The sequence below is a fragment of the Chrysochloris asiatica genome, unplaced genomic scaffold, assembly GCF_000296735.1.
Source record: "Chrysochloris asiatica unplaced genomic scaffold, ChrAsi1.0 scaffold00163, whole genome shotgun sequence".
NCBI lineage: Eukaryota > Metazoa > Chordata > Mammalia > Afrosoricida > Chrysochloridae > Chrysochloris > Chrysochloris asiatica.
Window position 1 is genome coordinate 4,581,382 of NW_006408681.1, and position 22,939 is coordinate 4,604,320.

Below are 22,939 nucleotides of genomic sequence, written 5' to 3' on the forward strand. Positions count from 1 at the left end.
CTTAGTGGTTACAAATCGGGCTGCGAACCACAAGGTCAGCAGTTCGAAACTACCAGCTGTTCCACAGGAGAAAGATGAGGTGTTCTGCTCCCATAAAGATTTACAGCCTCAGAAATCCTGTACAGGGTAACTATGAGTCGGAACCAACTCCAAGGCACACAGCAGCAAGCACTAGGCCCGAACCATAGGCTGGTGGTCTGAACACACCAGCTGCTTTATGGGAGAAAAATTAGGCTTTCTGCTCTGAAAACATGTGAAGTATCAGAAACTCTATACAGGGCCGCTGTGAGTCAGAAGCAACTCTATGACATTTAACAATAATCCATAAAGCTTTAACAACACCAGATTCAGATAATAGTATAAAAGCATCACAGGGCCACGCTAAAAGGTTTATGGGCAACGTTCTATTTCTTTTATTTCTTAAATTAATGAAAAGTGAGCAGACAGTAAAAACATATTCCAAATATTATTGACCTAAAAAAGTATATTTTATCATACTTATACTATATAAATACAAAATATAAATTCATAAGAGAATATAGAATATCTTCCATATGTAAGTATGCATTCAAAACTTTATAATTTTAACACTCTAAAACACATTTTATCACTTAATAAGAAATAAAGATTTTGTCTTACTTAGAATATCTGTTTAATATTGGAATTTAATTGCAAATGATTTCAGTCCTCAGTTCCTATTTTGGTATTGTCTTCTCAAAATTTAGTTTGAATGTTTTGACTCAGGCTATATGTATTCAGAATAAACCAAAGAGAGTTGATGGTGGAAAAAAATAAAACAAAGGAAAAAGAGAATGTTAGTCTGTCCATATTATTAGTGAAAGCAGAATTGCATATGGAAGCTATTACCCTACTTTATATATAAGTGGTACCTGAACAACTTTAAAATTGGCACATGCAAGAAATATTCTAGATGAGGATCAATTTAGAATTCCATCAGTCTCCAGGGACAAAACAAACACCATAACATTCTCAGAGTCCAGAGTGCTAAACATTACACCATGGAACCGGCTGCCACTATGACATTCTCAATCATTGCATAAACAGAACTCTCATCCTTTGTTCTAAATATTCATTAGAACCAACACTTCATTATTTTCCCAACTGTAATGTCTTTCACTACCTTTTGCCCTAATCTTTTCTACTTCCTTTCAGATTAAAAATTGGAACTATCCCTCTTGTTATTACAGCTACAAACAAAGAAAGGTCATCGTTGCAGCTTGGAATAGGAGAGAGAACTTCTTTTCTGGAAACTAGACCTTATGATGAAGAGATGGCCCACATAGTCACTTCAGTAATGGTGGTTAATAATTCTCGTTTGAAATCTTAGCAGCAATTGAACACAGTATTGTTGTTGTTGTTAAGTGCCGTCGAGTTGGTTCAGGCTCATAGCAACCCTGTATAGGGTTTCTGAAGAGTAGCTGGTAAGTTTGAACTGCTGACCAAGTGGTTTGCATTCCAGTTCTTATACTACAGTACCACACAGCATGTTGTTGTTGCTAAGTGCCATTGAATCAATTTCAACTCATAGTGATCCTGTATAGAGTTTCCAATGTGCAGCTGGTGGCCTTGAACTGCTGACATTGTGGTTCACAGTCCAGTGCTGATCCTATAGTGCCATATGAGAGTCCACCACACAGTATAGTGTTATTCAAATGCATTCTGAGGTAATTAGTCTTCTATAGACCAGATAGTCCCACCACTCATCTGTCAGTTTGTCATATTGTGGTGGCTTTTGTGTTGTTGTGACACTGCAAGTTATGCTACTGGTATTTTGAATTCTAACAAGTCCACCCAGGTTGGACAGGTATCATTTGAGCTCCCAAACTAAGACAAACTAGTAAGATGGAGAAGCGACCGCTTCGGAATGGTTGTTGTTTGTGGTGGTAGTGATTGTACACCATCAAGTCAGTTCTGACTTACACCAATCCTGCATAGAGTTTCCAAGGCTGTAAATCTTTACAGGAACAGAAAGCCTCTTCTTTTTCACACAGAGCAGCTAGTAGATTCAAACTGCTGACCTTGTGATTAGAAGCACAGCTCATAACCCACTATGCTACCAGTGCTTTTAGAAAATCTTATGAACAGCAGCAGAATATTGTCTGATGAAGATGAGACCCACATGTTGGAAAGCACTTAAAATATGACTGGAGAAGAGCTGCCTCCTCAAATTAGAGCTGATCTTAATGACAAGGGCAGAGCAAAGCTTTCGGTACCTTCATTTGCAGATGATGCACAACTCAATATGAGAGAAGAGAGCTACAAAAACCTACTAATGATAAGAATGAGGATTAGTGAGCTAATATGGACTGGTATTGGCCATTTTGAACCAGACAACCATGTGGTTTACTATGCCGAGAACAATAAATTGAAGAAGACTGGTGTCACATACATCTTAAAAAACAGGATTTCAAGATCGATCCTGAAGTACAATGCTATATGTAACAGGATAATATATACACATTTACTTGGAAGACTGGAGTCCTGGTGTGGCCCTGTAGGACAAGCAAGGGTACTCTGACCTCAAGGTTGATGGTTTAAATCCACCAGTCACTCCTCAGAAACCCTATACAGTGTCATCAAGAGTTTAAACCAATTCAACCTACTTAACAAGAATAAAAACAACAAACAAGGAAGAATAGTTAATACCACTATTAATTAAATGTACACACCGCAGACTAAAGCCAGTGATGATGAAATTGAAAAATTCTACCAACTTCCTCAATCTGAAATTGATCAAACCTGCAATCAAAATGGATTAACAGATACTGGTCATTGGAATGTGAATTTTGGAAACAAAGAGAAAGGATCAGTTGTTGGAAAATATGGCCTTAGTGAGAGAAACAGCGCTGACATTCACATGACAAAATTTGGCAAGACCAATGACTTACATTGCAAAGATGTTTTTAAGTATTAGAAGCTGTGACTATAACGTGGATACACTGGAATCAAACTGACTCCCACTGTGTCAGAGACAGTGGAGAAGTTTAATATCTGCAGCCAAAACAAGGCCAGGGGTTGACTATGTAACAAACTCTTAATTGCTCATATGCAAGTTCAGGCTAAAGCTGAGGAAAATTAAAACAAGTTCACAAGAGCTAAAATATGGCCTTTAGTATACCCCACCTGAGATTAGCGATCATGTCAAGAACAGATTTGATGCATTAGACCTCAGTGACTAAATATCAGCGTTGTGGGATGATATCAAGAAAACAAAAGTTCATTTAAAAGACAAGAAAGAAAGAAAAGACAAAAATGAATGTCAGAACAGACTGTCAGTTGATCTTGAACATAGAGAAGCCAAAAAGGCTGCAAGACAAGAGGAAATAAAAGATCTAAACAGAAAATTTCAAAAGGAATTTTGAGAAGACAAAGTATTACAATGAAATGTACAAAGACCTGAAGTTAGAAAACCAAAGGGAAGATGTATGTTCAGCATTTCTCAGGCAGAAATAACTGAAGAAAACAAATTCAAGCCTCAACTTGCAATTCCAAAAGTTTCAATGGACAAAATATTAAATGATGCAGAAAGCATAATAAGGAGAGGGAAGAAAAATACAGAGCCAACTTTCACATGCATATGAAACTGCTTAAAATACCTGGCTTGGTTCAGGTGCGCCTTAGTTCTCAAACTGACATCTTTCCTCTTGAACACTTTAAAGAGGTCTTGTGCATCAGAATTGCCCAATGAAAATGCAGAAATTATTGAACATCATTAATATCACATGCGAGTAAGATTTTGCTGAACATTACTCTAAAGCAATTTCAGCATTACATCCAAACGAAGCTATCAGAAACCCAAGCTGAAATTAGAAGAAGACCTGAAATAAAAGATATTATTGCTAATATCAAATGGATCTTGGCTGAAAGCAGAGAATTTCATAAAGAGGTTTATCTGTGTTTCATTGACCATGCAAAGTCATTCAATGTGTGTGGCTCATAATAAATTATGGATAGTGTTGAACATAATGGGAATTCCAGAACCCTTCATTACGCCTATTCAGCATCTGTACGTAAATGGACCAAGAGGCAGTTGTTCTAAAAGAAGGGGGCAATGGATTGTTTAAAATCAGGAAAGATGAGTGTCAGGGTTATGTCCTTTCACTATACTTATTCAACCTGTATGCTGAGCAAATAATTTAAGAGCTGTTGTAGATGTTTTTAATTATCTTCAACAAAATTTTACTTGCATGTGATATTAATGAGACTGTTGGATGGTTTCTACATTCCAGTGTTGTTGTTGTTGTGTGCTGTTAAGTCAATTCTGACCCATAGCGACTCTATATAGGGTTTCCAAAGAGCAGCTGGTGAGCTTGAACCACCGATCTTTCCATTCAAATGACTTTGCACTCTGACGCATTAGCCCACAGCACCACACCAGGATTCCATCGGGTCACCTCTTTTTGGAATGGGCACAAATATGGATTTCTTTCAACTAATTGGCCAGATAACTGTCTTCCAAATTTCTTAGTACAGATGAGTAAGTGTCTCCAGTGCTTTATTAGTTTGTTGAAAGATTTCAATGTGTAGCTCACCAATTCCTGGAGCCTTGTTCTTTGCCAATGTATTCAGGGCACATTGGGCTTCTTCCTTCAGTATCATTGATTTTTTGATCAAGTGCTATCTCTTGAAAAGGTTGAATATAGACCATTTATTTTTGGTACGGTGACTCTATGAATTCCTTGTATCTTTTTTTTTTTTTTAATGCTTTCTGCATATTTCAATATTCTGCCCATAGAATCCTTCAATATTGCAAATCAAGCCTTAAATGTGTTTGTTCTTCAGTTCTTTCAACTTGAGACATACTGTGTTCTTCTCTTTTCATTTTCTAACTCCAGAGAGTTGCACATTTTATTATAATACTTTACTTTGTCTTTTTGAGCTGCTCTTTGAAATTTTCTGTTCAGAAGTAAAATATTACTTCCTCGTTTCTTCCATTTGCTTTAACATCTTTTCTGGACAGAAAGGTTCAGAGTCTCTTCTGACATCTAGTTTAATCTTTTATTTCTTTCCTGGGTTTTTAATGACCTTTTGCTTCTTCCTATATGATGTTCTTCTGGTCTTTGGCCATTAGTGCCTAAGGTATCTAATCTGTTATTGAGATGGCCTCTACATTTAGGTGGGTATGTTCAAGGTCATATTTAGGCTTTTGCAGACTTATTTTAATTTTCTTCAGCTTCAGACTGAACTTTCATATGAGCAGTTGATGGTCTATTCCACAGTCTACCTCTTTCCTCAGATGTAGTCAATTTATTTCCTGTGTTGTCCATCTGGTGAGGTTCATGTGTATAATAAAGTTTTATATTATTTTAAAAAAGGTATTTGCAATAAAGATGTCATTAGTCTTGCAAAATTCTATCATGTTATTTCCAGGTTCATTTCTATCACTAAGGCCATGTTTTCCAACTACTGAAACTTTCTATTTTTTTTTCAACCTTCTCATTCCAATCACTAGTAATTATCAGTACATCTTGATTACATATTTGATCAATTTCATACTAAAGAGTTTGGTAGAATTCTTCAATTTCATTATCACCAGCTTTAGAGATTGGTGTGTAAATTTGATGAACAGTTGGCATTAACTTGTCTTCCATCTTGTTGTTGTTGTTAAGTACTGTTAAGTCAGTTTCGACCAATAGTGAGGGTTCCCCAAGGAGCAGCTGGTGCACTCAAACCACCGACCTTGCAACTCAAATGCCTTTGCAATCTGGCACATTAACCCACAGCACCACACCAGGTTTTCCATGTAGGTATATGAATTTTACCCTATCATAGGCAGAATTTTTTCTCGGGGTAGATTTTGAAATGTTCTTTTTGATGATGAATGCTACGTCATTCCTTTTTAATTTGTTGTTACTGCCATAGTAAAGGAGTCCTGGAGTGGCACTGTGGGTTATGTGCTGGACTGCAAAATCGTTTGAACCTCAAGGTCAGAGGTTCAAGCTCAAGCTCACCAGTTACTCCTTGGAAACTCTATACAGGCTCACTGTGGGTCAGAACTGACTCGACAGCACTTAACAACAACAAGAACAAACCATAGCAAAGCATCTGATTGCCAGATTCAAAATGTTCAAAACCTGCCCATTTCGGCTCACTAATACCAGTATTTCGATCTTTAAGTGTTCCATTTCATTTTTCACAGCTTTCAATTTTCTTATAGTCATACTTTGTATCTTCCATGTTCTGATTATTAATGGATGTCTGCTACTGTTTCTCGTGATGTTGAGTTTTGCCCCATCAGCAAAGAAGGGTCCTGAAAGCTTTACTCCACTCATGTCATCACAGTCAACTCTACTTTGAGCAGTCATCTCTTGCAACGATTGTGAAGTTGGCGCAGGGCCAGGCAGTGTTTCATTCTGTTGTGAGTCGCTATGAGTTAGACTGACTCAAACTGGCACCTAACAACAACAACAACAAGCAGAGGAACAAAGAAGCCCTGGTAGTGTAGTGGTTTCTGAGGTGGGCTGCTAACCACAAGGTCAGCTCCATGGGAGGAATATGAGCCTCTCCACTCTCATAAACATTTAAAGTCTTGGAAACTCTTTGCAAGGTCACTATGAGTTAGAACTGACTCAACGGCACACCAATACCACCACCACCACCACTACCAGATGATCAAGCAAATCTATATTGGAAGACGCACAACCAGAATGTCTTTTGTAGCAAGGATAATGAGACTTTGTCTCTCATACCTTAGGCATGTAATTAGAAGGAACTAGTATCTGGAGAAGGACATCATGTTTGGTAAAGCAGCACCAGCAAAAAAACAGAAGACCCCCCCACCACCACCACCACCACCACTGAGATGATTTGACAATGACTGTAACAATGGACTCAAATATATGGTGAAGGAATGGGTAGTGCTTTGTTCTGTTGTGCATAAGTTGGTAATGACTTAAGGGCATCTAACAACAACTCCAATATGCATATTTAAAACTTTATAAATTGAATTCTCTAAGTTTGCCTTTGTCTTTCCACCACATAATGAATCAGGTAAAGCTATTATAGCAATTAAATTCTATTAAACTAATATTATCTCAGTGAAAATGCTTCTAGCTATATCATTTTAGTCATTTTAAATTACATTGGACAAAGCACTAGGGAATATACTGTGAAGAACTGCCTCCTGGCAGTGGACTAAATGACCAACTACAGCAGGACGTTCCTCTCTATAATTTTGTTACAAGTGACAGCTATGTTCCTAGTCCAAAAATAAGAACTTAATGCCACCCACAGAATTCTCCCCAGAAATAACCTGTTTGTTTTGTTTTGCTTTTGTATCTTGTATATATATATAAATAATGAACTTTGAAATCAGTGTACTTTGCCATAGGAGTGTATAGAAATACCATAAAATATGCAGTTTTTGGAGATGTTGAATGTAGAGAATCAAATCTCTTTCATTTCCAATAGCTTAAAATAAACTATTAATGGCTGTCAACTAAATCCTCTAGAATTTCCCAGTTGAAGTGGCCAAGAGAAGTTATATCATATTGTGATATATATACAGAGATAGAGAGAGAGAGAGAGAGATGAGCAGGAGGAGCGGTATCTTTTCTGCCTTCTCTATCAACCACACTCAGTTTAATAATCGTGCAGATTATCAGGACTTGTCAATCAAGTCTTACTGAGGTGAATTTTACTTAATACTGAATGTTTCCAGCTATTTTATTTGACTGCTTCAAAAAACATGATTATTTGAAAGGAGAAGCAGAACTAATCCAATTGGCATTAAATCATTAAATGCACAATAGTTTTTTTTTAAGTTAATATATTGACACATCTCAAAACAATTTGCAAACTAATGAATGAAATATCAATTTTCCCCACTATTATTCTCAACAAACTGAACAGCGGATTCAAGCAATCGGTATTACTTCAAATAGAACTAAGCAAAGTGAACTTGTCTTTCTCTGTCAGAAAGAAACTTTGGGATTTGTGTGAATTCAGTTAGTCGTAATATCTACTTTTGGGCTGGATGGTACCAAAGGAACGATCTTTTTTTTAAAGTGGAATTTCTGGTTGTTGTTGTTGTTCTAGCTCATAACCATCCTTTGTAAAACAGAAGCACTGTGCCCTCCTCATGATCATTGTTGTGCTTAAAGCTATTGCTTTACTCACTATATCAATTCATTTAACAGAGACTTTTTTACTGACATTCCACTTTACTAATCACGATGTCCTTCACCAGGAATGGTCCCTTCTGATAACATACCCAAAATACATGAGAAGATCTCTTAGCATCCACACTACTAAGAAACATTTTGATTGCATGTCTTTCAGCACAGATTTTGTTTATTCTTTTGGCAGCCCATAGTATATTCAATATCCTTTTATAACACCATAATCAAAATGTGTCAATTCCTCCTTGTTCTACTTTATTCATTGCCCATCTTTTGCATGCATATGAAAAAATTTTAAGTATCATGGTTTGGGTCAGGCACACCTTAATCATTAAAGTGACATCTTTACTTTTTAGCATTTAATGATATTTTGCAGAAGATTTGCTCAATGCATAATATGTCCTTAGGTTTTTGTTGAATGCACATTAAATATTGGAGATGTTGTTAGGTGCCATCGAGTCAGTACCAACTCATAGTGACCTTATGCACAGCAGAATGAAACACTGCCCTATCCTGGGCCAACCTCACTACTGTTGCCATGCTTGATGCTATCAATGCTGCCACTTGGCCAATCCATCTTATTGGGGGTCTTCCTCTTTTTCTCTGTCCCGCCACCATACCAAACATGATATCCTTCTCCAATGACTGGTCCCTTCTGACAATATGTCTGAAGTATGAGAGACGAAGTTTGGCCATCTTGGTCTCCAAGGAGCACTCGGGCTGCACTTCTTCCATCACAGATCTATTGGTTCTATGGTTCAATATTCTCCTCCAACACCATAAATCAAAAGCATCAATTCTTCTAATAGTTTTCCTCATTTACTGTCCAGCTTTCACATGCATATGAGGTTATTGAAAATACCATGACTTGGGTCAAACGCACCTTAGTCCTCAAGCTGACATCTTTGCTCTTCAATACTTAAAGAAGATCTTTAAGAAGATCTTGACTGCTGCTTCTGTGAGTGTTGATAGTTGATCCAAGAATGAAGTCCTTGACAACGTCAATCTTTTCTCCATTGATAAGACAGTTGTTTATTGGTCCAGTGGTGAGGATTTTTGTTTTCTTTACGTTGAAATGTAATCCATACCGAAGGCTGTGCTCTTTGAGCTTCATCGGTAAATGTTTTAAGTCTGCTTCACTTTCAGGAAGCAAGGTTGTATCATCTGCATATCACAGGTTGTTAATGAGTCTGCCTCCAATCCTGATGCCACATTTTTGTTCATATAACCCAGCTTCTCAGATCATTTGCTCAGCACACAGGTTGAATAAGTATGGTGAAAGAATACAACCTTGTCACACACCTTTCTTAATTTTAAACTATTCAGTGTTCCCATGTTCTGTTCGAACAACTGCCTCTTGGTCCAGGTATAGATTCCTCAGGAGCACAATTAAGTGTTCTTGAATACTAATACTTCACAATATTGTCCATAACTTGTCATGATCCACACAATCAAAAGCCTTCGCATAGTCAATAAAGCACAGGTAAACATCTTTCTGATATTCTCTACTTTCAGCCAAGATCCATCAGACATCAGCAATGATATCTCTCATTCCACGGCCTCTTCTGAATCCAGATTGAACCTCTGGAAGTTCTCTGTCAATGTATGCTTGCAGCCTTTCTGTATTACCTTTAGTAAAACTGTACTCGCATAGGATATCAAAGAGATTGCCCAATGATTTCCACATTTTTGGGGGTCACCTCTATTTGGAATGGGCAAAAATACGGATCTCTTCCAATCAGTTGGCCAGAAAGTTGACTTCAAAATTTCTTGGTATATTTCAGTTTTTATTCCATCAATTCCTGGTGCTTGTTCTTTGCCAATTCCTTCAATGCATCTTGAACTTCCTCCTTCAGTATCATTGGCTCTTGATCATATGCTACCTCTTGAAATGGTTGATCATTAATAATTTCCTCTTTGTACAGTGACTCTGTGTATTTCTTCCATCTTCTCTTGATGCTTCCTGCATCATTCAATAATTTGCCAGAGAATCTTTCAATAAAGAAATTCGAGGCTTGAATTTTTTCTTCAGTTCCCCCGGCTTGAGAAATGCTGAGCATGTTCTTCCCTTTTGGTTTTCTGATTCCAGATCTTACCACATTTTGTTGTAATAATTGGCTTTATCTTCTCGAGCTGATCTTTAAAATTTTCTGTTCAGCTCTTGGACTTCCTCATTTCTTCCATTTGCTTTAGCATCTCTAGGATGGAGAGCAAGTTTCAGTGTCTCTTCTGACATCTACTTTGAACTTTTCCTTCTTTCTTGTTTTCTTAATGACTTTTTGCTTTCTTCCTGTATGATGTTCTTGATGTCATCCCACAACTCTTCTGGTCTTCTGTCTTCAGTGTTTAATATATCAAATCTGTTCTTCAAATAATCTTTAAATTCAGATGGTATATATTCAAGGTCATAGTTTGGCTCTCATGGACTTGTTTTAATTTTCTTCAGCCTCAGTTTGAATTTGCATATGAGCAATTGATGGTCTGTTCCACAGTCTGCTCCTGGCCTTGTTTTCACTGATGACATGGGGCTTTTCCATCGTCTCTTTCCACAGATGTAGTCAATTTGATTTCTATGTATCCTTCTGGTGAGGTCTATGTGTATAATCATCTCTTACGCTGTCTAAAGAATTTGAAATGAACAAATCATTGATTTTGCAGAATTCTGTCATGTGATCTCCAGCATCATTTCTATCACCAAGGCCATATTGTCCAACTAGTGATCCTTCCTCTTTGCTCCCAACCTTTGCATTCCAGTCACCAGTAATGATCAATACATCTTGATTGCATGTGTGATCAATTTCAGATTGAAGAACTTGGTAGAATTCTTCTATTTCTTCCTCACTGGCTTTAGTGGTTAGTATGTAAATTTGAATACTAGTGGTATTAACTGTGCTTCCCTGTAGGTGCATGGATATTATCCTATCACCGACAGCATTGTAAGTCATGACTGATCTAGATATGTTCTTTTTGACAGTGAATGCAACGTTATTCCTCTTCAATTTATCATTTCCGGCATAGTAAACCATGTGGTCATCAGATTCAAAATGACCAATACCAGTCCATTTCAGCTCACTAATGCCTAAGACATTGATATTCATGCATTCCATTTCATTTTTGACAACTTCCAATTATCCCAGATTCATACTTCATACATTCCATGTTCCAACTTTCAATGGATGTTTACAGTTGTTTCTCTTCACTTTGAGTTGTGCCCCATCAGCAAATGAAGATCCAGCGGGCTTTTCTCCAACAGGCTTACTCCATTTGCATCATCATAGTCACCTCTACTCTGAGGAGGCAGCTCTTTCCCAGTCGCATCTTGAGTGCCTTCCAATCTGATAGGCTCATTTTCTGGCACTATATCTGACAGTGTTTCTCTGTTATTCATAAAGTTTTCAGTGACTAAATATTTGGAAGTGGTTCGTCACTCCTTCTTCCTAGTCTGTCTTCATCTGGAGCTCATCTGAAACCTGTCCACCATGGATCACCCTGCTGGTATTTAAAATAGCAGTAGCATAGCTTTCAGAATCATAGCAACTCACAAGCCACCACAGTACAACAAACTGACAGATGACTGGTGGGCACATTAAATAGGCCTGTCTAAATGAAATCCTCAATAACTTCAATCATTCCTCCTTTCACCCTGATGTTACTTATTGATCTAATTTTGAGGCAATTTGTTTTCTTTATGTTGAGATATAACTCAAGCTGAAGTCTGCAATCTTTGATCTTCATCAACAAGTGCTTCAAGTCCTCTTGGTTTTCAGGTATCACTGGACTGCTAACAACAAGGTCAGTGATTCAAACCCACTAGCTGCTCCTCGGAAACTTTACATGAGTCAGAATCGACCTCATGACACTTAACAGCAACAACATTCGGAAAGAGTAGCTAGACCATTCTTTAATCCATACTTACAAAAGGTTTGGTTACCCACCACGAACCGAGGTTTGTAATCAAGTTCTTTTCCTAAGTTCACTTTTCAGAAAGTCTGAGCTCCTGAGGCAAAAAGCTACTCTTGGGAAAAAACAAAGATTGCTTCTTTTAAGAAGGAAAAAGCAGATGCAATGGACCTAAAGCTGTGAAAGATGGTAAATAGGATGCAAGATCCGGAACTGAAGGAATTGAGACGTGTAATTCACTTACTTGCAGTACTTTTGGAAAAAAAAAAAAAAAGATGGCAGGTCAAGAGAAAGGAGGGATATAGATGAGAGGTAGCATGATTTTAAAAGATTCTAAAACCACAGGAATACAAAATTCAAAGATACTCCAAGAAGATGATGCAAAAATGAAATTAAAAGATGATAGAATTTTGAAGCCCCCTCACACAGTTGTTTAATTTCAACACACTGTGGGGACTTATGCAGTAGACATTTTAACAACACAACGTAGACCCAACACCAAAAGAAAATCTCAAACATTTTACTTAGAATGCTTTACTCTTACTTAGTTACACCAAGCAAGACCCCACAAAACCTTCACAGAGCTTGTAATAGGGAAATAGTAACAATATAAAGTGAAATACAATTTCTCATTAGTCAGAAATGAAGGCTGGAATTAGAATCCATTTGTTGTTGTTGTTAAGTGCCGTCTAGTCTTTTCGAGCTCATAGCGACCTTGTATAGGGTTTCCAAGAAGCGGCTGGTGAGTTTGAACCTCCCACCTTGCTGTTCAAACCGACCTTGCAATCCAGTAAACTTCAGTGCCACATCAGGACTTAAAATAAAATTTACTTAAGTCCATTTATTTAAGATAAAATATAATAATATGACATTCCTTGCATGCCTGTGTTTGTGGTACAAAACTTACATAGTCTTTATGTGTAATGAACAAACATTAAATTTTAAGATTCATGAGACTTGTTGAGTTTTACAAATAAAATTCAATCAAGAGAATTTAAAGCCATAAAGAATTGCATTGGAAAGAAGAGGACAGACTTTAGGTACAAATGTTCCTTTCATAAAGGTGTTTCTTTCATAATTGTTTTGTTGTTTTTGTTATTGTTAAGTGCCAGCGAGTCAGTTCCAAATCATAGCAATCCTGTTTAGGGTTTCCAAAGCTGTATATCTTTACAGGAACAGAAAGCTTCATCTTTCTCCTGCAGAACAACAGATGGGCTTGAACCATTGACCTGTGGTTTGCAGTCCTGTGCTTATCATACAGAATCACTGTGTTCTACCGAATTGTGTCGTTAGGGGAAAAATATGGAATAGGATTAATATATTCAACTAAACATTTCTGCTCTTTTCACATATCTATTACAGTAAATGAATGTAATTTTGGATTTCAGACTACACTTTCACACACAGTTTATATATACATAGTTTTGTACACATAGGCAGGAGCTAGTTAGACACAATTTTACTTAAATAAGAACATCATTTTTAAAGAATTATAATAGCTTGGATAATGCAAATTATTTTTCATCTGTATAGAGAAAAAGGTATATGGATTATGATTTTTCTTCTTACTATTCTACATGAAATAACAGTTCTAACTTCTCTGGCAGATTCCTACCTCTTTCAATTGCTGTTCCAATCCTGAAAACATTGAAAATTTCAGGTACTTGATTCAAGATTTTTTTTTTTTTTTTGAGTGGAAGGTAAGTCCAACAAAGGATAATGATAAATGTTAGTAGATGAAAGATGGTTCCATCTGATTGAACAGATGATGGTGGTGGTGACTAATAGCAACCCTGTATAGGAGTTCTGGTAGCAGTGGTTACGAGCTGGGCTGCTAATCTCACGGTCAGCAGTTCAAAACTGCCATCGGTTCTGCAGGATAAAATGATGCTTCCTGCTTCTGTAAATATTTATAGCCTCAGAATCCCATACAGGGTTGCTATGAGTCGAAACTGACTCCACAGCTTATAACCTCCACATAGGCTTTCTAGGATTCCTGGTGTGGCGCTGCAGGATAATGCCTTGGGTTGCAAGATTGGTTTGAACGGGAAGGTCAGCAGTTCAAACTCACTGGCTGCTCCTCAGAAACCCTATACAGAGTCACTATGAGTAGGAACTGACTCCACTGCACTTAAGAACAACACAGGGTTTCTAAGACTCTAAAATCGTTACAGGAGCAGAAAGCTTGATCGTTCTCCAGCAGAGCAGCTGGTAGATTCAAACTGTTGACCTTGTGGTTAGCAGCCCAATACTAAATCTAAAATTCTTCAGGAAGGGTTGTTGTTGTTGTTAAATGCCACTACGCTACCAAGACTCCTGGATTAAACAGAAGAGGTCTCTCAGTACATATCATCCTATTATCAAAGTTTTAAAGCTAAAATTCTGCCTATATTCTCCCAACAGAAAAAATTAACAAATTTACCTATACCTTAGTAACTTCCAATATAAAAATGTATGTCCTTTAAAGTAGTTTGGAAGGAACCCTAGGCATGCAGTTGTGGAACACTTGTCTGCTAAATAAAAGATTGGTAGTTCTAACCCACCAACAGCTCCACAGGAGAAAGACGTAGCAGTTGTTGTTGTTGTTGTTGTTAAGTATCGTGGAGTCAGTTCCGACTCATAGTGACCGCTACTGTAAATATTTGCAGGGCAGTTCTACTCAGTTCCATAGGTTCACTATATGTTCAAATTGACTAGACAGCAATGGATTTAATTTTTGGGTTAAACTTAATTGACTTCTTCATTTTTTTTTTTTTTTTGGATAACCAAAAAATGGTAACTTAACTCATGGACAAAAACAGGACTCCCTCTAGTGTTCAGAGTTGCTCTGTACCACTTCAAAAAAAAAAAAAAAAAAGCCACGAACCAACTTAGAAATGTTCCCTTTCCTTTGGGCTAGCAGAATCTTCCTACTTGTTCTATCCTGTAAGAATTTGGGGAAGTCTTGACAGTTACTGACAGGCTCTGAGGTTCCCACGCAGTCTTTCTAGGACTTTGAACCCAAATCACTGAAATGCCAGTCTTGGCTCTTGGAAACAAGTGCCCTTCTCTTTGAACATCTTGATGCAAATGAAAAAGAGCATTTTGGTTCCATTCCAAAGAGCAAGCTTTAATGCTATGCAGCTGGCAGGAATTACTTCCTTCTTAATTCCATGAGTTCCCTGGTAGCATATGTTATTCATCTAAGCACAGCTGATTTCACATGTTACAATTATATAATGAGCATATAAGCTAATAGTGTTTCCCACATGACTCTTGTCTCTTTTCTGCTTTGTTTTCAGTCAGTTCTGAAGGTAGTGATGACTTTCAAAACTATATGTGAATTTTAAAACAAATTTCAATTTAAACCTGTCTGCTTGTCTAAGTCACAATGGTGGCATGCTTGTCTGTGCTCACTTTGAGTAGAGACAAGGCAGAGAAATTAATTTAAAATACCCATAAAGAAATCTATACTGATATATTCATCTTGAGTCAAATGCGTCCACTGGGTTCCCCAAGAATTGAATGTGAACTGCTTGAGGGAGTGAGCAAAAATGGGGTAATTTTGAAAGTAAAATAATGTTGATGACTAGCCCCCTCAGGTTTTTGGCTCTGGTTTTCCTTGGTTCATCATCAGTGACATCTCATATTTTTCTGCCTCCGTTGTTGGTTTGTTTCCTTGTATGAAGATGGTAATTTTCACATATCTGGGTTCTAAGCATCAGCATGCCATAATGGTATTAGATATTGACACTTGTATTAATTTCCAAGGATGCTTCCTTTCTGGACCACGTTTGAAAATCATGGATATTTATGTGTTGGGTAGAAATATTGTTAATGCCTGATTTTTTTTCTAAAAAGCATTTAAATCATCTCTAGTTAGGCAATTCTACAGCATCTCCAGTGCACAAAAATATAGATTTGTGTTATTACCTATTTAGGAGCAATGCTATAGTGGTCATCAGGCAGAATATCAAGTCAAATAAAGACTTCAGCTCACAGAAAGTGCAGCAAGAGATGTTTTGTAATATGTGTGACTTGACAATCATATTAGATAATTAAAACTAAGAAACAATTTCTGTTCATTGAGCATGAAACCCCTCTAAGGAAAGTTAGCAGAATGATAAGTATAAACTGACATCCTTGGCATCCATAAAACTATTTCTAGGAAGCCTGGACCATGCTCTTGAGTAATCTTGTCTTTCTAAAAATCTCAGTGCCTGGAGAGTAGAATTCAGATTGATGTGATCCTGAACCCATTTGCATTCTGCAACTCTCCTAAATTTTGCAGATGAAATATTGTTATGTTAATAGGTATCACTAATAGAGAAAGGAAGCTTCAAAGAGAGATATTGAAGCAGAGGGGAATTGTTAAAAGAAAAAGGGGAAATTCTCCTCACTTTTCCTTCAGTGTAAAAATAAGATTGTTGTGAGGATTAAATGAGATGGTGCAAATAATTAGTTTAGCTCAATGACTGGCACGTAGCATAAATGTCTTAAATACTAGCTGGAGTTTCAAAGACACTCTTTCTTTTACTGCCACTACAACCAGTATGCAAGAAATAACTAGGGGAAAATGTCAGCTTTTTTTTTTTTTTAACTTTTTATTATGAATTGGGTGCAGGTTTACAGACAAGATCATCAGCTTCACAGTCAGCAAACCATACACCTTGTTTCATCCCAATGATTTACAATTCCCTCTCTGCAACAACATTTATTCCACTTCTTTCCTGTGGCTCCCCATTTATATCTTATATTTCACTAATGGACAAGGCAAAAATATTTGATGTACACTTACAAAACAAAAAATAAACAAAGAAATATATATTCTACAAAGGGTACATTCTGCCAGCTAACCTCCTGTCCTTAAGCACATAGCCACCATCTTTGCTGTTGCTGCTTTTCTAGGTAGGGATCTCATACTCCACTCATGCTCTTTCTTCTTGATGGTTCTGGGATTCTCTGTTCCTGAAATGATACCTACCACCTCCTTTTAGTTACACATCTACAATTACAGTTGTGATAATTGCAATTTATCCTGCTAACAATTATTCATAATTGAGTCATAAAATCCTATCATCATAGCCCCCACCATTTCAGCAGATCCATCAGGGAACCATCAGGGAAAGAGGGAAACTATTCAGAGGAGTTTCTACCTTACTTCATCATTCTGCAAATAAGCACAATCATAAAATCTTGTAAACAAGCTATTCCATGTCTGTGTAGCCCCCCCACCCACCCACCCAATTGTCTAAATTTCTTGTCCCTAACCACCCAGTACACTGAGGAAACAAAATTGTTCCTTGAGATAAAAAACACTTCCATTCCAGTTGAAATTTGAGTCACTGCATTCATAGGCAAAAGTCTAAGTCATCAAACTGCAGCAATTTGCACTTTTTCTGAGTATCAAGCATCTTTATCTTCCTCAGTTCAAATTCTGGTCAACTACCATACAAGCTTGGTCAAATGAGTACTAGCTGCAAGTTTGGGAGTTCACACACACCTCCCTGCACTTGAGACCAGCTAATCAGTTCACTCTCAGCCCTAGCCCTCAGGGGTTAGGTCTGTGTCCATGGGCTCAGGAGTTTACACATTTTCCTAAACTTCAGACCAGCCATTTCTTCCTTTTCTCTCTCTCATGTCAAGGTCAACAAGTGCCAAAGGAACATGGCCAAATTCAGCCCATGTCTTCACTGATGTGTTTCCCCCACGTCTACTCACAAGTAAACCCTAGCGCTCACCAGTGAGCATACTATACTGTTCATGGGTTCCCTTTGAGTTTCTCTCCTAGAAGGGGGATTTCCTATGGGCAGGCTTTTCTTTCCTTGATGTGACCAAAGCAAACATCAACTTTTTTATTTTTAATGAACTAAAAGGGAAAACCTTTGTCCTGTTGTCTTTATAATCTGTGCCTCAAACTTCCAGGAGCCATAAAACTGTTAGGAATGAAACACGTGCACCCATTGGCATCAGTCATTTCATGGGTGCTATACTCATCTGTAAGGAGCTCTGGTAGTGTACTGGTTACAAATTGGGCTGCAAACCGCAAGGTTAGCAGTTCAAAACTACCAGCTGTTCCATGGGAGAAAGATGAGGCATTCTGCTCCCATAAAGATTTACAGCCTCAGAAACCCTGAACAGGGTCACTATGAGGTGGAACCAAATCCACGGCACACAGCCACCATCACCATACTCATCTGTGATCGAGCTAGACACATGATACACTTTACAGAGGGTTGGCAAAGTAAAAGCCATTAATTATTATTTATAGAATTCAAGCAGTCAATAATAACAACAAATTCTCAAAGGGGAAACGCTCACCCTTCCCAAAATTATACATGTCGATTCTTATATCCGTGTTCTAGTATGCCATGGTTAAGTTAGATGCTGCGTTAACCTCACAGCTGCCTCTAGTTACCACCATGCTCCAGTTACTGGCCTACGTGGTTCCTGAGGCTTCTGTGACTTCTGCTCTGCCACTGGGTGTTGAAAAGCCTTGCCTTGCTGATGGGAAGATTCCTGCACAGAACCCCTGCATAGGATTTCCTGAGCCTCTATCACTGGCTACCGCCATGTTGCCTGCAGAGCATGTTACTTGAGGCACATGCAAGTCTCTGTCTTTCATGGACAAGAAACTTTATCAGCAGTCTGTCTGCCTGCACAGAGGTACCCAACTATCTCTCCATACTGCAGTCTCCTCTCTCTGCCAATCAGCCTGCAATCTCTCCATTTTCAGTGTTATAGCTCCTTCTTCTGGGCCTGGAGGTTCTCAGCACAGTGACCCCAAGTCCAAAAGATGTGCCATGATCCAGATTCTTCCTGGTGGTAGTGAAGTCCTCCTGAATTTCTGTGGTATTGATACTCATATAATTTAATAATCCCCAAGCTGAACCACAAAGGAACTCAGTCCTATTGGGTAGATTTTTAAACTCCTATTTTCATTTTTAAAAAAAAAAAAAAAAAAAGACCAATTCCTTGCAAGATTGTGAACTAGCCAATCATTTCATTATTGTTGTTGTTGTTGTTAAGTGCCATCAAGTCAGTTCCAACCCATAGCAACCCTGTATAGGGTTTCCAAGGAGTGGTTGGTGAGCTTGAACCATTGACTGTGTGGTGCGAGCTCATTTTAAGGGGAGTCCTGGGACTGTGGGTTAATGCGCCAGACTGTAAATCTGAACTGCAAGGTCAGTGGCTCAAGTGGTTAATGCGCCAGACTGTAAATTTGAACTGCAAGGTCAGTGGCTCAAGCTCACCGGCTGCTCCTTGGAAACCCTATACAGGGTCTCTATGGGTCAGAATTGACTTGATGGCACTTAACAACAACATAAAACTATAGTGATGAAAGGCAAGTAAAATTAGTATCTTGTACCACAATGTCAATGTATATATCCTGCAGTCACATTTAAGAGGAAGTTTGGATCTGCAGAGGAAATTTTTTACCCAGTATTTCTGTCTCCCACTGACCTGTGGCAAATCAGGAAGGAATGAAAGGAATGAATCCCCCGTGTTTAACACACTTCAGTAAAATAACTCTGTTTAGGAAAAGTGAACCAATAAATGTCACTCACCAATTTGTTCAGAATGTAACCAAAGATAACATTCCTCCATATGACAGCATTAAGTTAAGAGGAAAAGGTCCATTCCTAATGTTAGTTTTTATTTTTTCACTGTTTACTATTATTATAGCTGCAAATTTATTGTGTGGCTACTATTTTTCTGTTCGGTTAAAGATTTAGAAATAAAGCAAATGATATTGTCTGAAAGAGTTTAGTAGGAAGTGTCCTTGGAGGCAGTGATGATGTCAAGCTGCTGTATATATTATTACATTATGGTCATTTTTCGCATCATTTACAAATAAACTCTTCCCTGCCTGCTGCCTCCCTAAGCTATTCTCCAGATGCTGCTGCCAAGATTCGTGGTCCAGCAGAGATGGTTTCTTGCCAATGTGAATACATTCCCAGAGCAAAACAAAGCAAATCCACTAGCGTGGACCTTGCCCAACACAGAAGGAGGCCCTAAATTTGATTTATAGAAAGATACATGCTGTCATTGGTAGAGACAAGAAAATCTTGCACATTAAAATTGTGAAGCATTAAAAAGGAAAAGAGTCATAGATTAAATTGTGCCCCCCCCCCAAAAATATATCTGTCAAATTAGACCATGATTCTCAGTGGTTTGGCAAGTACGTGATAATGTCATTTGGCAGCATTATAATTATGTATGTTGGCAGGTATGTAATGATGTAGTTATCCTGTGTTGTAAATCTTTTAAAATGGGATTAGGGTAGGATGTATTTTGAGTCACCCCCTTTAAGTATTGCCTTACTGAAGTCACCATCCTTCACTTCTTTAGGAGCCGTGGTGGTGCTATAGGCTTAGTACAGGATTGCTCTGAAGGAAAAATATGGGGTTTTCTGCTCCCATTGAAATTTGAGTCTCAGAAGCCCTATATAGAATCACTATGAGACAGAATTGACTCAATAAACATGGCTTTGCTTTTTGATTCTTCACCTCCTTACTGAAGTCATTCTGTTGCTTGAGTCATATCTTTTATCTTATAAAGAGATAAAAGAACAGAGAAGCCAGCAAAGAGAAAGGGAACTACTAACGCCAAGAAAGAAGGGCAAGGAGTACATTAGGACGTACTTTGAACCCAGGGTGCCTCCACTGAGAATTCCCTAGACACAGGGAAGATTAATACTGAGACACAGGAAGATCTCTAAGGAATGTCGGGCTCATAGATGTTGAAAGAAGACAAGGATCTTCCTCTAGAGCCTTCCCCTGGAGCTAGCGCCCTGCATTCAGACTTCTAGCTTCCTGAACTGTGAGAGAATGAATTTGTCTGTTAATGCCATCCACTGTGACATTTCTGTTAAAGCACCACTAGATTACCAAGAAAAAAAGTGATATGCTGAAAGTGTGAACAAGGGAAACAAAACTAACTTAACCCGCCTTTTAAAAAGTACATTTACATTGTGCAAGTGCATTAATTTTAGTTAATATAAAAGGCATGGGATAAGGTATAAAAATTATAAGATTCCAAAATCAGTGCACATAAACCTAAACCCTAATTTTACTAGTTAGCTAATTAAGTTTACGTACATTATTTAATCATTTAAATGAAAGTCTTGATATCTTAGCCTCTAAGGAATAGTCTGTCTGTACTTACTTATTCCAAGACACATTTCTTTGTTCTTATGGCAGTTCAAGGTATATTCAATATTCTTTGCCACAACCATAATTCAAATGCATCAATGCACTCATCATACAGGATTATAATTGCTTCCTTATTCCTGTCCCTTCCCCTCTAGATTATATATTGAGAGTAAAGACTGTATTTATGAATCTTTGTATCCTTTTGTATGCTTGACACATAGTGAGCTCTCAATGACTATTTACTGGTTGAGTGAATAAATAAATGAATAAGTTTAGTCAGGATTCCCCAGTTAGGAAAAACGTTTTGCTACCATTTTCTTGGGCATAGTATTACTTGGTCAGAATCCTTAGACCTGCACCAGAAATAAAAGGATCTGTAATAAATTCCAAGACTCAAGGGCCTGAAACATACTCATTTAATAGTATTTATGGCTATAGGAGAATAAGTTTAATTAGCCTCAGTTCTGTTGTTCCTTTGTGCATTTGCATCTTTGCAACAAAGTGTTTATTTTTATATTTATATCAACTGAATTTGGCCACAAAACAATCACTTGCTCTTATAAAAACTTAATTTTTTTCCAGATCACCACATTTTAAAGGTAAGGAGGTGAATGAGTCATCAAGAAAAGTTACAACAGACCTGTCTGTAAATTTCTATCCTAAAGACCCAGAAGAAAGTTTTCATTCTCAGTCAGGAAAACTTTATGATGTGATACTTCAAGGAATAAAGGTTATTTGAGCCTATGTACTTTGAAACCTAAATGATAAAAGTACCTTTAATTAAATGCTTTCCATGTTCCTGGATCTCTCCAGGTAATTTTATATACATTAATTCATTTCATCTTCATATATGAAGTAAAAGAGGTCCAGATAAATCAAGCAAAGTCACATACTTGGTATGTGGCAAAACAAGAATAAATCTGAGAAAAAAATGATAATTAAATTCAAAATTTCTAATTTTTTGTGTATAATTTTATAGTTCTTTGAATTGACCTAATATTAGAGTACTCACATCTCCCATTTCTCTAAGACACCAACAACTGTCCCTGTTTGAGAGATAAAGTACAAGATTAATCTATAAAATAATTACTCAGTGTGTAAGACTAGAAATTCCTCTGAAATCTCCCTCAAAATGGTTTTCTTCCCAATGACATTTGGCAAGGGGTTCATTGGGTTAACCGCATGAGTTTCATCTCATCCCCAAGTCATAAATCTGCTTTGAAAAAAATTAATAAATAAACTGCATATGTATGTACATTTATGTATTTTTTCTTTGATTAAATACAATTAATAATAAATATCAACTTCTTTTAGGAACAACAGCTATGATCCTAGGCTCTAAAGCCAATCTTGCATTTAATGCTGATCTGTTGTCAGAAAATAACATTCACACCACACTTTTCTCAAGCCAAAACTCTGTAGGAAACTTTTAACTCGGGAAAGAAGAAGGAAATAGTTCAGAATAATTGTGGAAATATTAAACTTGAAAATCTAAAAATTTCACTACTTACTTCTAGCTACCATAAAAGCAGTGAATAAAAAGAATTATTCTTTTTCAGTTGATAAACATTTTGAAATTTATAGATATAACATATATGTTTTGGTTGTTGTTAAGTGCCATTGAGTAAGTTCCAACCCATAGCAATCCTGTATAGTGTTTCTGAGGAGCACCTGGTGAGCTTAAATCAGCAGCCTTGCAGTTCAAACTGATTTTGTAGTCCAGGGCCTTAACCCACACCACCACATCAGTACTCTATATTGATT